Here is a 14,672-nt window from a genome sequence, read left to right as displayed (position 1 = left end):
TTAGGGTAGGAATTTTTTATTTGCTGATGATGAATGTTTATTCTTGTACAAGGTCTCAAAAGAGTGAAGAAATCTATTGAAATAAAACGATTGAGAGAAAACAATATAGTATAGAATACAAAAGAAAAAATTTATAAACATTTATGCTTTAAATATAACTTATCAGTTTTCATATAAGTCCATTTCTCCTATTTTCTCTTCTTATAATGAGAAAAAAGGTTGAAGTTTACCAAATATTCACAGAGTGAAGAAATTATAGAAATAGAATTGGGCAGCATCAATTAATTAAATAACTATCTAGACTATTTGAACTGTGTTATATTCACAATATAGACAATGTATGCTTCTTGTCACAGAAATAGGTTTCATTGTACTTATGAGAAAACTTCTGGTTTTCATTTATATTCTTTTAATCCTTGGGCATCATTCCAGACTTCCCACATGCATACTCCTCTTTGCTCTTTTTCAAATTCATGCCCTCTTTTTTTCTTTAATTGCTGCTTCATATATTTATATATTTGTGTAGGCATATGGATAAAAAGTAAATATGATAGATCAATCAATAGATAGACTTAATGAGTTTCTAACCTGCTAATCTGTACCATTATACCTGCATGTATGTTTTCATTTGATAAAAAAAAAAGTTAAAAGCTCATCATTTTGCAGGGACAACCATTTCCATAGTTTCATTTTTGTTGTTGCAACAAGTAACCTTTTAGAAAGCAGTATAGGAGAGCAAAGTGACAATTTGGCTTATAGTCTGTCACTTTCAGGATGTCATGGCAGAGTCTCCAAACACCTAACAGGATCAAACCAGTTTTCTTGGCTGTGTTTGGTGTTGTGATAGCTTTCTTTACTAAAACTATTCACAGACATGCCTCCGGGCTAACCCAATCTAGACAATTCTGCATTAATATTCTTCCCGGGTAATTTTAGGTTGAGCCAATTGATTGCAAAAGTAAACAGTACAAATATTTTCTTTATGTTATATGTATACAATATATTACAACTTAATAAATATAAGTGAGAAAAAAAGCAAAATTAAAAAAAGAAAACTTCATTATGTACTAAATTATAGTCTATGCATTCTATATTCTAGTTGAAATTTTCTTTGGGCCACCAACCATCTCTCAAATAAAGACATGGAGATTTATAATTAATTATGAATGCTCAGCCTTAGTTTAGGCTTGTCCCACTAGCTCTTTTAAACTAATTTAACTTGTTTCTATTCATCTACATTTTGCCTTAGTGCCTTTTACCTTTCTTTCATTCTGTATGTCCTACTTACCTGATTCCTCTGTGTTTGTCTGTCTTACCCCTGACATATCTTTTTTTCTCTTTCTGTAAGCCTAAATTCCTCATCCTACTTACTCTGCCCACCTGGAAGTCCCACTTACACCTCCTGTGAGCTATTATTGACCATTCAGCTTTCTCGTACCACATCCAACAACACCTTAACAGTATACAAATATCTCACAACACTAGATATTTAACCTGCCAAAAAAGTCTGACCACAGCCTTTCTACTGGTCAGTGTCACCAGAGCAAAAATTAGTTTTTTAATTCCAATGTTATTTGTAAAAAGCGAAATTACTTGCTCAGTACAAATTTTACTACAAAAAAAAGAGATGATTAGAATGAAAATAACAAAATTGATAATAAAATATCAGAAAGCACAGTCCATTTTTGCAGTCAAATATTTTTAACACTTCAGCACATTGATATAACTAACTGTAGGAAAGATTGCTTTGGATATTTATTAAGATAATAGTAAATATTTAACAAAGATATGACCAGAAATCTAAGCTACTATTATGTTATTTTAATTGGATAGCATATTTACATTTGATATATTTTTAAAAGATTTTTTTAAAAGTTTCTATGTCAATCTGTATCATGTAAGAATTTTCTATTTAAATCTTTGAATAAAGAAATTGAAGAGGACACCAGAAAATGGAAGGTTCTCTCATGCTATTGGGTAGGTAGAATTGACATTTTTTTTTCTTTTTTTTTTTTCTTTGGTTTTTCCAGACAGGGTTTCTCTGTAGCTTTGGAGCCTGTCCTGGAACTCCCTTTGTAGACCAGGCTGGCCTTGAACTCACAAGAGATCCGCCTGCCTCTGCCTCCCAAGTGCTGGGATTAAAGACGTGCACCACCACCGCCCGGCCTAGAACTGACAGTTTTAAAATGACAATCTTATAAAAGAAATGTACAGATTCAATGCAATTCTCATCAAAACCCCAGCAAAATTCTTCACAGACCCTGAAGACCCTCAACTTCATATGGAAATACAAAAAAAAAAAAAAAGATAGCCAAAACAATCCTGTAGAATAAAGGAATTTATGGAGGCATCACAATCCCTGACTTCAAATTTTACTACAGAGCTACAGTATTGAAAACAGCCTGGTATTGGAAAAAAAAAAAATAGGAGGACCAATGGAACAGTATCGAAGACGGATATCAATCCACACACTTATAGAAGAGAAAGTGGAAAGTGTACTTGAATGCATTGACACAGGAGACTACTTTATAAATATAGCCCCAATAGCAAAAACACTGAAAACAACAATTAATAAATGAGACTTTCTGAAACTGAGAAGCTTCTGTAAAACAAAGGACATGGTCAACAAGTCAAAATGGCAGCCTACTGAATGGGAAAAGATCTTCACTAACCCACATCGGACAGAGGATCGATCTCCAAAATATAGAAAGAACTCAAGAATCTGGTCATCAAACGAACAAATAATAATAATAAAAATAATGGGTTAAAAACCTAAACAGAGAACTCTCAACAGATGAATCTAAAATGACCGAATAAAACCTAAGTAAATGCTCAACATCCTTAGCCATCAGAGAAATGCAAATCACAACTCTGAGATTCCTTCTTACACCTGCAAGAATGACCAAGATCAAAAACACTGATGACAGCTTATGCTGGGGAGGATGTGGAGTAAAGGGAATACTTCATTGCTGGTATGAGTGTAAACTGGTACAGCCCCTTTGAATATCACTGTGGCCATTTTCAGAAAATTAAGAAACAACCTACCTCAAGATTCAGCAATACTACTTTTGGATATATAGCCAAAGGATATTCTATCATACCACAAGAACAGGTACTCAGTTATGTACATAGCAGTATTATTTGTTATAACCAGAACCTAGAACCAACCTAAATGCCCCTCGAGCAAAGAATGGATAAAGAAGATGTGGTACATTTACACAATGGAGTATTACACAGTGAAAGAAAGTAATGACATCTTGAAATTTGCGGGCAAATGGATGGGTCTAGAAAACATCACATTGAGTGAGGTAACCCAGACCAGAAAGACAAATATAATATGTGCTCACTCATAAGTGGCTTTTATGCATTAAGCAAAAAAAAAAAAAAAAAACAAATTAAAATTTACAACACCAGAGAAGCTAGACAAGAGGACCCTACGAGAGACATGCATGGATCTAATCTACATGGAAAATAGAAAAAGACAAGGTCTCCTGGTTAAATTGGGAGCATGGGGATCATGGAAAATGGTAGAAGAGGAGGAAGGAGGAAGGGATGAAAGCAGAGAAAAACATATAGTTCAAAATAACAACTAAAGAATTTGTTTAAAGTAATAACGTATTTTATTATTCCAAAAATTTTGTGATAATTAAATCTTCAATTTTTTTGGGGGGGGGCTTTGGTTTAAAATAATAGGCAACAGTCTGGGTAAATGTGGAAAGACTTTTCCTGTAATGATTTACTTGTTACCAGTACCTAAAGAGAAAAGCTCTTGAGTGGCCTGAATAAACCAAATGGTGGGGTCTTTATTATGCTTGGAATTGCCCAAGCATATTAGCAGGGAGTAGCTCCAACATCCAGATCCTTTGAGTTGTTAAGGGCAAACAATAAACAAACAAAAACAAAAACCCCACACAACTGTGACACACAGAAAGCAAGCAGTGACGATAGAAGTGGGGAGCTTTGTTCAGGTAGTATACCTTCAGTGCAGTGTCCTGTTTTATATGAATTTAGGGCAGGTCCAGAGACCAGCTTACCTTAGAAATTTAAAGCTGCTCCACACACCAATTGTACCGGAAACTGTTTTAGCACTTAAATTATTCATGACTATAAAGGCCATAGCTGTAGTTCTGTCTTCTATCACAAACTGAGGGAGAAGGCCTGCCTGCCACAGAGAAGGCAGAACCTTTAGGTGGATTCAGATCTAAGATCTGCAAGAGGACTGCTGCTTTTACACTCATTGTGTGCTACTTGCCTTCTCACTGGTGAGAGCATTTGTCTATGCTGCTATCATTCTTCACTGTTATCAGGGTCCAGATCTATTGACAATTATACCCTAAGAGTCTTCGAGGCCATCAGCACCAGATCAGAACTTTTGGCACATCTATCCTTTGTGACTTGAGTGTCAACCATGTTCTCAGATGTTCTAGTGTGCATATAGCCATTGATGGACCAGGTATTCTTTATCACTAATACTCCATTCGAGTTAACCTGTGTATATTATACATTCCCACGGCTCTATTTCTATAGAGATCCTTATCTAATATAAACAGTGATTCTGAAGGGACAGAATTGTAAGGATGAATTTTGCCACAAGTGATTTTTCCCTTAAAGTCTCTCTTGGTAGTGCAGAGACAGGGAATATTCAATGCAAACTGTTTGAAGAGCTTTGCAATGTAATATAATCAGTTTATCCTTTGTGAAGAGCAAGGTACTTGGGGACTCACAACATGAAAGCTTCGACTATTTCCCGAAAATCAATGAATTGGGTGATGTTGCCTAATCGTTTCTAACTTCTCTCAGTAAAGTAACACAGATAAAAGATTATCTCAGGCATGGCATTACCTAGTTGCCGGTGGGCATTTAAGACAATAAATTTAAAAAACCACAATAACAAAAACTAACTGAAGACTTGTAAGAGTAGTCTAAAAGAAACTTGTCTAAAACAGACTCAAATCCTTAGTATATGATTATCCAAGTTATAATTCAAGTTTAAGTCCCACGCTCCAAAGCTGTCCTCTGTTAATGTAAAGGTAGTGTGTGGGAATGAGGGGATTGCTGTAATTTGTAGTGGAGATGTATGGTGCACCCTGATGTGGCTGAGGTCATAGAACTCTCAAATTCCTCGATGTCACTGCCATTTTTCTACTTTAGTCTATGAGAAATAGTCACTCACTGAACTTCCATTTCAGCTATGTTGACTGGCTAGCATGTATCTAAAAAACAAACTGGAATTTTCTTATGAGGAGATGGTCACAGGCACACTTGTGGTCTGTCATTGCTTCTTTCTGTGTATCAGACCTTAATGTGAGATCCATAGGTGCTCAACTAGATAAATTAAGTATGTCGGTCTTAATTAGACCTCCTGGAAGCAAGAACCCAGGGACAGTACTGAGTCATCAAAGGTAAGATGAGTGTACTTACTGCAGTGGGTAGCATAGACAAAGCAGCTGTTAGACTGGTCTAGCTGCTCTAGAGGATTGCCACCAGAACAATAAGCAGGATGTTTCAAGAAGTAAAATATCCATGGTATGATTGAGTTATTGCTCAATTTTATAAAAGAAAAATTCCACAATGAATTATTGGAAGGCTTCTTCAAATAATAACAAAAGAGAATCACAGTCCCTAAACTAATTTCCAGACGAGTTAGTTTTCAGACCCAGAACCATTTGAATGGGAAAGAAAACCTGTCCTCTTGATGAAGGCCCTTGCTATAATGCTGAAAAGTTTGACTTATGTAACCCACAGCTTTTGACTAGGCTAAGAATATGCTGAGGCCAAGGAGAAAACCAGACCTTTCAGAGTCTACTAGAGACTGGCTCTGACTGCATATTGAGTTGTGCCCATCCTAACCAATATTGTTAGCCTCCAGGGTTCTCATAGCGACAGAGTGATGAACAATTTTAGATGAGGTACAACTCAGGCTGTGTCCATTGGCTATCAGTGTCCAGCCTGTGGTAATTCTCCTAATCTCAGAATGCAGAATTTGGATAAACACAAAGGTGACAAGGATCTCCACATTCTTTCTCTGACATGCAGAGTGGGAGCTGTTACATTTCAAAAGACTCAGTGTAAACCATGAGGCATGTGTCTACTAGGAAATACGGTGATAAGAAACAGACAACACACAACAAAATAAAAAGCAAACACAACCCCCAAACTGCCAATATCACATCCCTGGAGAAATAACAGAAATTAGTGCTATCATCAAAGAGTTAATGTAGGCAAGGGTAGGGGTTCTTGTCTTAATCCCCGTTTAGTACATCTATTAGACATCTACAGAAGACTACTAGATCAGAGAAAGGGCAGTGAACTACAAAAAACTGACTCTGCTAGTGATTTTCGTTGCAAACACTACAAAAATGTGGTTTTCTGCTTTGTGAACCTTAACACGTCTCCTCGTGCCTGGTACAGAGATACTGACTTTTCGTAAACGTTTACCTTCGTTTGGTCTCCATTCTGTTCCTGTGACACGTCACGACATAAAGAAGCTTAAGAGAGAAAAGATTCTTTCATTTTTGTACTTTCAGGTACATTTGGGAAAATTCAAGGAAGAAATTCAAGCAGGAGCTCAGAAATCATGGACATTATGCTTCATTACAGCTTGCTTATCCTCATGCTTGTAAGCTTTTTCTTTTTTATTCCATGTCAAAGTTTTTTCTATTAAGAATTTTTAATACAATCTGTTCTCATTTTGCACAGCTATTTTCATTTTTATTCTCTCCCTTCCTTTTGTCCCACCCTTACTCCCACCCTCAATCTCCCATCTCCATCCACTCCTCAGAAGGGTAAGGCTTCCCTTGGGTAGTCAACAAAGTCTGATAATCCACTTCCAGACAAGATAAGCATGCCAACACAACTCACCTAGGGAATGCTGGTATCCACAGTAGGGTGGGTCATCGTTCATCAATCAGTCATCAAGCTATCATCCATAATAATACTCACAAGCCAATTGATGTTTCTTCTTATAAATGATTCTAGGTTGTATCCATTCTGTAGTTAAAGCTAATTAGGATACTACCCTTCCATAAAAGCCACCAGGGACAGTTTTCTTTTCATTGGCAAAGCTGGAGGTGGATGTTTATGGTTATATTCAGTAGTATTTTAATTGCAAGAACATTACCATTACTTGATCTTGATCTTTCATGTCTCCCAAAAAGTATTACCTTGTTCCATTTTGTTGATAAAATTATGGTAAACAAACTAAGCATTAAGTACAACTTTCTGTGGTAGTTGACAATATATATAATATCCAGGTAATATAAAATATATCTATGCAAAATTCAAGGACTTTCTACCCAAATAGAATTTACAGGAGTCTTGTGGTATGGGGTATGTAGATATAGTCTTTAGATGAAAAACGACTCATTGTATCCGGATCCTCTTTCCACCAAAGAAACAGCCAACACATAGTAGGCCTATTTATATGATCTATATATTATATCTCTCCTCATCAGACCACACATAAACATGCAACCTGAGTTGCCCATAATAGGCTATGCTATCATACGTTATCATAATAGGCTATGTTATCTCATTGACAAAACCAGAAAGCTGGTTTGCATAGTAGTAATCCATCATCAAATAAGTGTGGTGCATGTTTATTCATATCTGAAAATGTTATGAGGGAACAAATGCTTTCATAGGGAGTACAAATGTCTATGCTTTTATATTGCAATAGACTCCTGAGCAAAGTGATTGGTGTGACAAGGAAGAAAGTTTTGCTTAGGTGCAACAACAGCAACTTGCATTTACCCAGGCTAATATGGATATGACTGTTGCTTAATACCAGATATGCCAGAAGCGAAGACCACAAGAAATTCCCAATATGTTGCAATGTTCCAGTGTCACCAGACAGTGACAGGATAGCACACTGACTCTGGTGGACCATTTCCATTATGAAAAGGATAATGTTTTGTGATTGCTTGAGAAGATACTTCCTCTAAGTATTGATTTTCCTTTCTTGAATAAAGAATGCCTGCCAAAATTACAGTTCAGGAACTTATAGAATGCCCCATCCTTTACCATGCTGTTCTGCACAGCGTGGTTTATAACCAGACAACACACTTCACAAAAGTCCTGAATGAACAGATGCTCTTGTAATTTCTTTTCTCACTGTATTCTTCACTCTCCTCAAGTGACTGGCTTCATGCAACAATTCAGTGCTTTGTCATTGTTGTTGTAGGGCTAACTTCAGTGGAAACCCTTAAGGCCTGGAGCAGAGTTCTTCAGATGCTGTACAATTTCTGAATCTGCATCTGATGTATATAATGTTTTTTTAAATAGCCAGGACTCACTGCTCCAAGAATGAAGGGTTAGAAATCGGTATTACTCAAAGCCACCTTTATTAACCCACTAGCAGCATGTCTGTGTTCTATTCCTTTCACTTTGTCCTCTGCTTACCAAGATAATGGCTCCAGAGGAGACAGTGCTTCTACCTGGAGGTAACACGAACTTCCTAGTATCCTCTTTTGGGCTGTGGTGCCCATTATTCATCAGGCTGAGAGAGAAGTCACATTGTTGACAGAGGTGACTGACAGAGACTTCTAGGAAGAAATGGGAGTGCTGCTTCACAGTGAACGTATGAGAGTGTATCTGGAGTGCAGGAGATCATTCCAGGCATATTTTAGTGTTACCCATGTCTGGTGATTAAAATCAAAGAGAAACGGCAACCATACAACAAGCAGGCTGACGAATGGTCTAGAATTTTCAGGAATTACAATGCGGGTTAACATTCCAGTAAAGAAGATAGATTTGCTGATGTGTTGCTATGTGTATAGGATATACAGAATACATAGTAGGAAAAAAAGTAGTTCTAAATAAAAGATCAGCCGGACAGTTATGGAACCAGGATTGCAATTACCACAACTGATTCATTGTGTAACTAAACTCATACATTGGGCATATAGTTGTGTTTTCTTCCCTCTACTACTCTTTTACTGACTTCGATAGAGATTATTAGCAATTAAGTGTAGCCAAAAGTATATTATTGTATTTAATTGTGAGACATTATAAGAGTAAGTATTCCTCCAACATTCTTTACTTCTGTTATAGGGAAAATAGTATAATTTTGACTGGAATAGTTATTTTAGATAGAATTATGATATTCATTTGAAAATAGTAACATGAGATCTGATGGGGTGTAACATTGAATAGGTGTGGACTTGTGATAGTTAATTTTGATTGTCGATTAGATTGGCTCCACAATCAATTAATAGACTTATTTATTGGCGGATGTGTGATTACATTTCCAAGAAGGATTGTGTTAGGTGAGAAAATCTTCCCCCAGAATGGGTAGTACATTTTGGCAGCAGCCCAGACTTAAAACGTTCCAAGGGAAAAGTACTGCTTACTTACTTAGAGGGTGTAGCTACTTCTCTTGAAATTTCCACTTTCCCTGACATCAGACTCCAACTCCTTCAGGTTCCAATATTGATTTAATACAACTGATTCCCCAAGAATCTTTGACTAAGTGCCAAATTGGGACTGCTACAAACTCAGGTTTTTATACCAGGATCTCACATTTGAGCATGCAAATGGATATTATTGATTATCTAGTCAATATTAGGTGTAAGCACTTATTGCTTCTTCTTTGTAATACATATGTACATTTTATTTAAAGAGAAACCTAGCTAATTCAGATTATTTGTGTGTTTGTGTCTCTATGTTTTTATGTGTAGGTCAGATGTATTTAAATTTTAATTTAGTTATAGAGTTATTAAACTATCACCATCCAGTCTTCTAATTTTTTTCTTTGATTTGGATTAAACAAGTTCTCTTTGGTTCTTTTCTCTTGCATAGCTATGTAAAAATGGAATGACTTTCACTTTCCAATTTTCTTTCTAAAAATATGCCTGCTATATAAGATTCATTAAACATATTTTTCTAAAAGAATTAATTTATATTTTATTACTATTAGGTATACCTTTATCAGTGATATCATGTGTTCTGCAATATTTTGTAAGAAAGTTTAGTTTGGGGAATTCAATAACTATCTGGCTTATATGAACATACAAAATATTTTTCTCTTATATTTGCTTCCACTTGTTTAGTATTGATTCTTTAAAATTCAAAAGCTAATTTATATTATTCTTAAACAAAAAGATGACTCACGTGCTAGTTTGTTTCAAGTTGTGCTTTTAAGTTAAAAATAATGATTCAGTCGCAAAGCAGCTAGTTCGGCTTGCCCCTCAAGAGCCCACCTGCTTTTTGTAGATGTGATAGCTACAGTTCGTGTTTAGTAGGAGTGTAACTGTGTCTGCACTTTCCATATAAACACACAGAACTAATGCTGCTTACTACAGGATACTCTTGAGTAGAGTTTTTGTATATTGTTTAGTTTTGAGTATAAGAAAATATAATCACCACTTACATTATTGAGCTTGATTGACTTCACATGAAACTGATAGCACTTTCATCCACTATTTTATTTGCAGAGAATAAATATTAAAAAATATTAAACAAGACTGACATATAATATCCTACAATTATTATTTTGGTTTTTATTTAATTTTTTTAATTGTGGGGGAATTTCATACATGACTACTATATTTACAAATTTTCATTTTTCACTTTCTTTCCTTTAACTCTCCCTTGTCCTCCTTCATTCTCTCTCATATTTATGATCTCTTCATCTATAAGTTATATCGTTAGACACGGAAACAGACACATACACATTTCACTGAGCCCATTTAGTATTGCCAGATAAACTTCTGTTTAGGGTTGACCACTTAAGATTGGATAATCTGCCAAGGGCTTGTCAATGGAGAAGATAGATTCTCCCTCTCTCAGCATCCATTGATTCCCTGTAGCTCTTCACTAATGGGCAGGACCTTATAAAAATCCCCTGTATACATATTAGCATATTGACTGACATTGTTATTTTCCATACTTTTTTTAGGTAACCCCATTGTTGAGAATTCACGGGTACAGTCTAGAAGATACCATTTCTCTTCTGCCACCCTAGTACTCTGGTTTTTACAATCTTTTCAATCCTTCTTCCATAGAATCTCCTGAAAGGAGATAGGACTTTCACTGCAGGTGTACCGATTGGGTCCTAGAAACGACATGGTCACTTTCCTCTGCTTTTTGTCTTACTAGACACCACGTGCTGAACCAACTTCATGAGAACGGAAGCTCTAATTCCCTGTTGTCATATTTGTCACCTTCATTTTTTACGTTATATTAATAGACTGTTTTCAATGGGCATGGAGTTATAGGCTCTCAACTCTTATTGTTGCTCTTTAACTTTAAATACTAAGTGGATTCCATTCCAATGTCCTCTAAGATCTGCTGTTTCTCAGTGTTATCTAGGTACTTGAATCTATGTCCAATTTCCCCCAAGATATTTTGTTTCTTTTGTATTTTGTCTAGTTCTTCATTGTTTTTCACAAGTTACTGGTTCTGTGATATAAGCCATCATATCATAATTGTAAACAGAATATCATTCAAAATAATATTTTAGCCAGAAGCTGAAATAATAAAAAGAAAATATCAAATCATATTTTTATTTAGGTAAGCATTCAGGTCCCTCAGTATGTGCCTAACTTTGATGACTAAGAATGAACAGATACATTTAACCTGTTTATTAATTTGAAGTGATTTAATCTGGAGTAATACACATTACTTCATAGAGGCTAGAATTTGTCTTTGTCTCAGAGTTCTGTACTTTGAAATCAATAGTTTTGATGAGTTCTCCCAGTCATAAACATGTAACCGCAAAAGAGTCATCCCATTGAAGCAGCAGAAATAACTATGCATTATGTAATATAAAAACATGATGAGAAGCCAAGGACAATGGCACTGGGTTTTGATCCTACTTCATGTTCTAGCTTTGTGGGAGCCTAGCCAGTTTGGATGCTCACTTTCCTAGACCTGGATGGAGGGGGGAGGACCTTGGACTGCCCACAGGGCAGGGAACCCTGACTGTTCTTCGGACTGGAGAGGGAGATGGAGAGAAGTTGGGGGAGAGGGAGAGGAGTGGGAGGAGGGGGAGGGAAATGGGAGGCTGGGAGGAGGCAGAAATTTTTTTTCAATAAAAAAAATAAATAAAAAGAAAAAAAAGAAAAAAAAACCTTGAAGAGGAGGAAAGAAGTAGAAAGGGGAGCAGAGAAAAACATAGAGCTCAATAAAAATAAATATATCCAATTATTTATATGTGCAGAAAAGTATTTTCACAATACTACCAATGGTTATGCCAGCTAAGTAGTGTAAAATAGTGTAAGTGTTAAATGTGACAAATACTTTTGAAAATTTAGCCAAAAAAGTTTATAAAACTGAAAGAAAACTCAGAAGTAAAGGATTAGGATGTCAGGAGGAATAGAGGGAAATTGCTAAAAGGGGCTTCTGCTTTGGAGAAGTAAGTAAAAATACAAACCAATAAGTTTCAGAACTCATTGAAAAGAATTAAAGCCAATGTCCAGCATCCCACTCCTTCCTTACCAAATGAACTGCTCTAGAGGAATACACTGTCGAACTTCAGTTCCTCTCTCAATGTAGGTGTTTGAACTAGGGCAGACAAGCAGAACTGCATCCACTGAGTGTCAGTCCACGAACTATTTCCTGCCAGGCATGAAGAGGCGCACTGGACACCCGGGTTCACTGGGAATCTAACAGCGACCTTAGCCACTCAATGCAGTTACTATACTACTACAAGAGCAAAACTGAGTTCTTTTTATATCTCGAAAAAACCAAAAAAAAAAAAAAAATAGAGAAAAAGAAAAAGTAGACTGGAAAGAAGAAGAAATGTAGTTAAGGACTGATCTTTCTTTGGGCAAAGTAATGCATGTTGGCATGTAGTTCTACCAAGTAACACAGAGAATTGCCTAGACTGAACAGGACTCTGGTGACAGCTTCCTTAGAAAGGTTAGGCAGACATTTAGTTCTGCTCTTCTTCTTGGAACCACAAAATGACATGTAAAGCTACTGCAAGAGAGGTAAGTTTTGTTCTTGCATTCATTCTTCTCAGGGATGTCTGTAAATATTAAAGAAAAAATTCACGGTTCATAGAAATTGTAAAAGGAAAAATAATAGTATTCTTTAAGTGAGTTCACTGGCTTTGCTGCTGCCATACTACCATCTAAATGTTATATAGGACCAGCGAAACATATTTTGAAATCTGCAGTCAACAACTTGTCTTGTATTACATTTATTATATTAAAATGATATGGCTAGATTTTTCAGTTTATAAAGAAAGTTTTATGGTTTTAGGTCAAAATATCATTTAATTCATTTAAGTACTTTTATTTTGAGTGGAGGTTTTCTTTTGTGTGTTTCTTCCCTCCCTCCCTTTCTCTCTTACTTCCACAGCAGTATAAATTTGACAAAGTAACTAATCTGGATTTACATTAATATAACTTATGTATATATCTACATTCCTATTGACATATATATATATATATAGATAGATATATGTAGGCTAATAAATACATAAAATGTCTTTTGTCTATAATTTTAAGTTCCTAGTTCTCATTCAATTCAATGCACTTATTAACCATTAGATGTGTGCTGCTGTGTTGAAATAGCTGGGGCTTTCATCCAAAGTCTGCTGTTTTTGTCTTGGTCTGATAAATACCTGCAAGGCACGATGGATCAAAGTAGTTCAAGTTCCAGTTATTTACCTTTGCATGTAGTGTCAATTTGACAAGGCTTCACCCTGAGCCTCTTGGAGTTTGATCTCTCCAGATGTGTGTTTATATGCATATGCTTGTGTTTATAAAGCTAGAAATGCCATTACCTTGTGGGTATAGTGAATTTATCATAACTTTCATTTTCCTCTTACTTATATGTCATGTGATCCCTCCAGCGTTAATATATCAGAAAACAAATTATGGCATTAAATGGATATTCATGCAGGTCTTAAACTGGCATTGCCTTTGTGATTCGAATCACCAGTATATAGAGGCTGCATTTATGTATAGTGTTAAATAAGATAGATGAAGTTCACAAAGTCGTCTGATGACTCTGGCAACATTCAACCAAATACACATATATTCAGCTACAGAAGCTTATATATGGCCAATTTCTTCCTAATTGATTGAATGAAGTCATCCATGCATCTAAGTTTAAATCTAGAAAATTTGTTTTAAAGATACCAAATGAGTTCACTTTATGAACTAATGAGTTGCTTTATATTAAAATTTGAGTTTTCAACAGTTCTTTGTTCACGTGATGTCATTTCTAATAATCAGCCTTGTTTATTGACTCTAGTCAACATCTTCATTGCTTTCTAATCATTTTTTTTTTTGGTAAGACCTAAGACGACAGTCAGATTTATGTTATAATGGTACAATATACACCATTTCAACAGTTGCCAGTGTTCAAAGCAGTGGTTTGTCTCTGATCCCCTCTTAGGTTTTTGCGTTCATTTTATTTTATTTGATTTTTGCCTAATAACTTGCAATTTTGTCATATTAAAAGGCTATATTCACCTCTTGGCCATAAAAACCTCAGGCATTTATACTTATGTTGCCATAAATTATCTTACAGATCTCCATCTTTATTTTCCTTAATCTTTTAATTGCATTATCTATTACTTTTAGTGATAGCTTATATGACAATTAAGTATCTACATATATAGGCTTTTATATTACTACAATTTGGAATTAATATAAGATCGTATGGATTTACCACTTAAACTACATGACAAAGAATAGAATTCTTAACAGATTTATAGG

The sequence above is a fragment of the Chionomys nivalis genome, chromosome 22 (assembly GCF_950005125.1).
Source record: "Chionomys nivalis chromosome 22, mChiNiv1.1, whole genome shotgun sequence".
NCBI classification, from domain to species: domain Eukaryota; kingdom Metazoa; phylum Chordata; class Mammalia; order Rodentia; family Cricetidae; genus Chionomys; species Chionomys nivalis.
Note: the sequence above shows the minus strand (reverse complement) of the source record.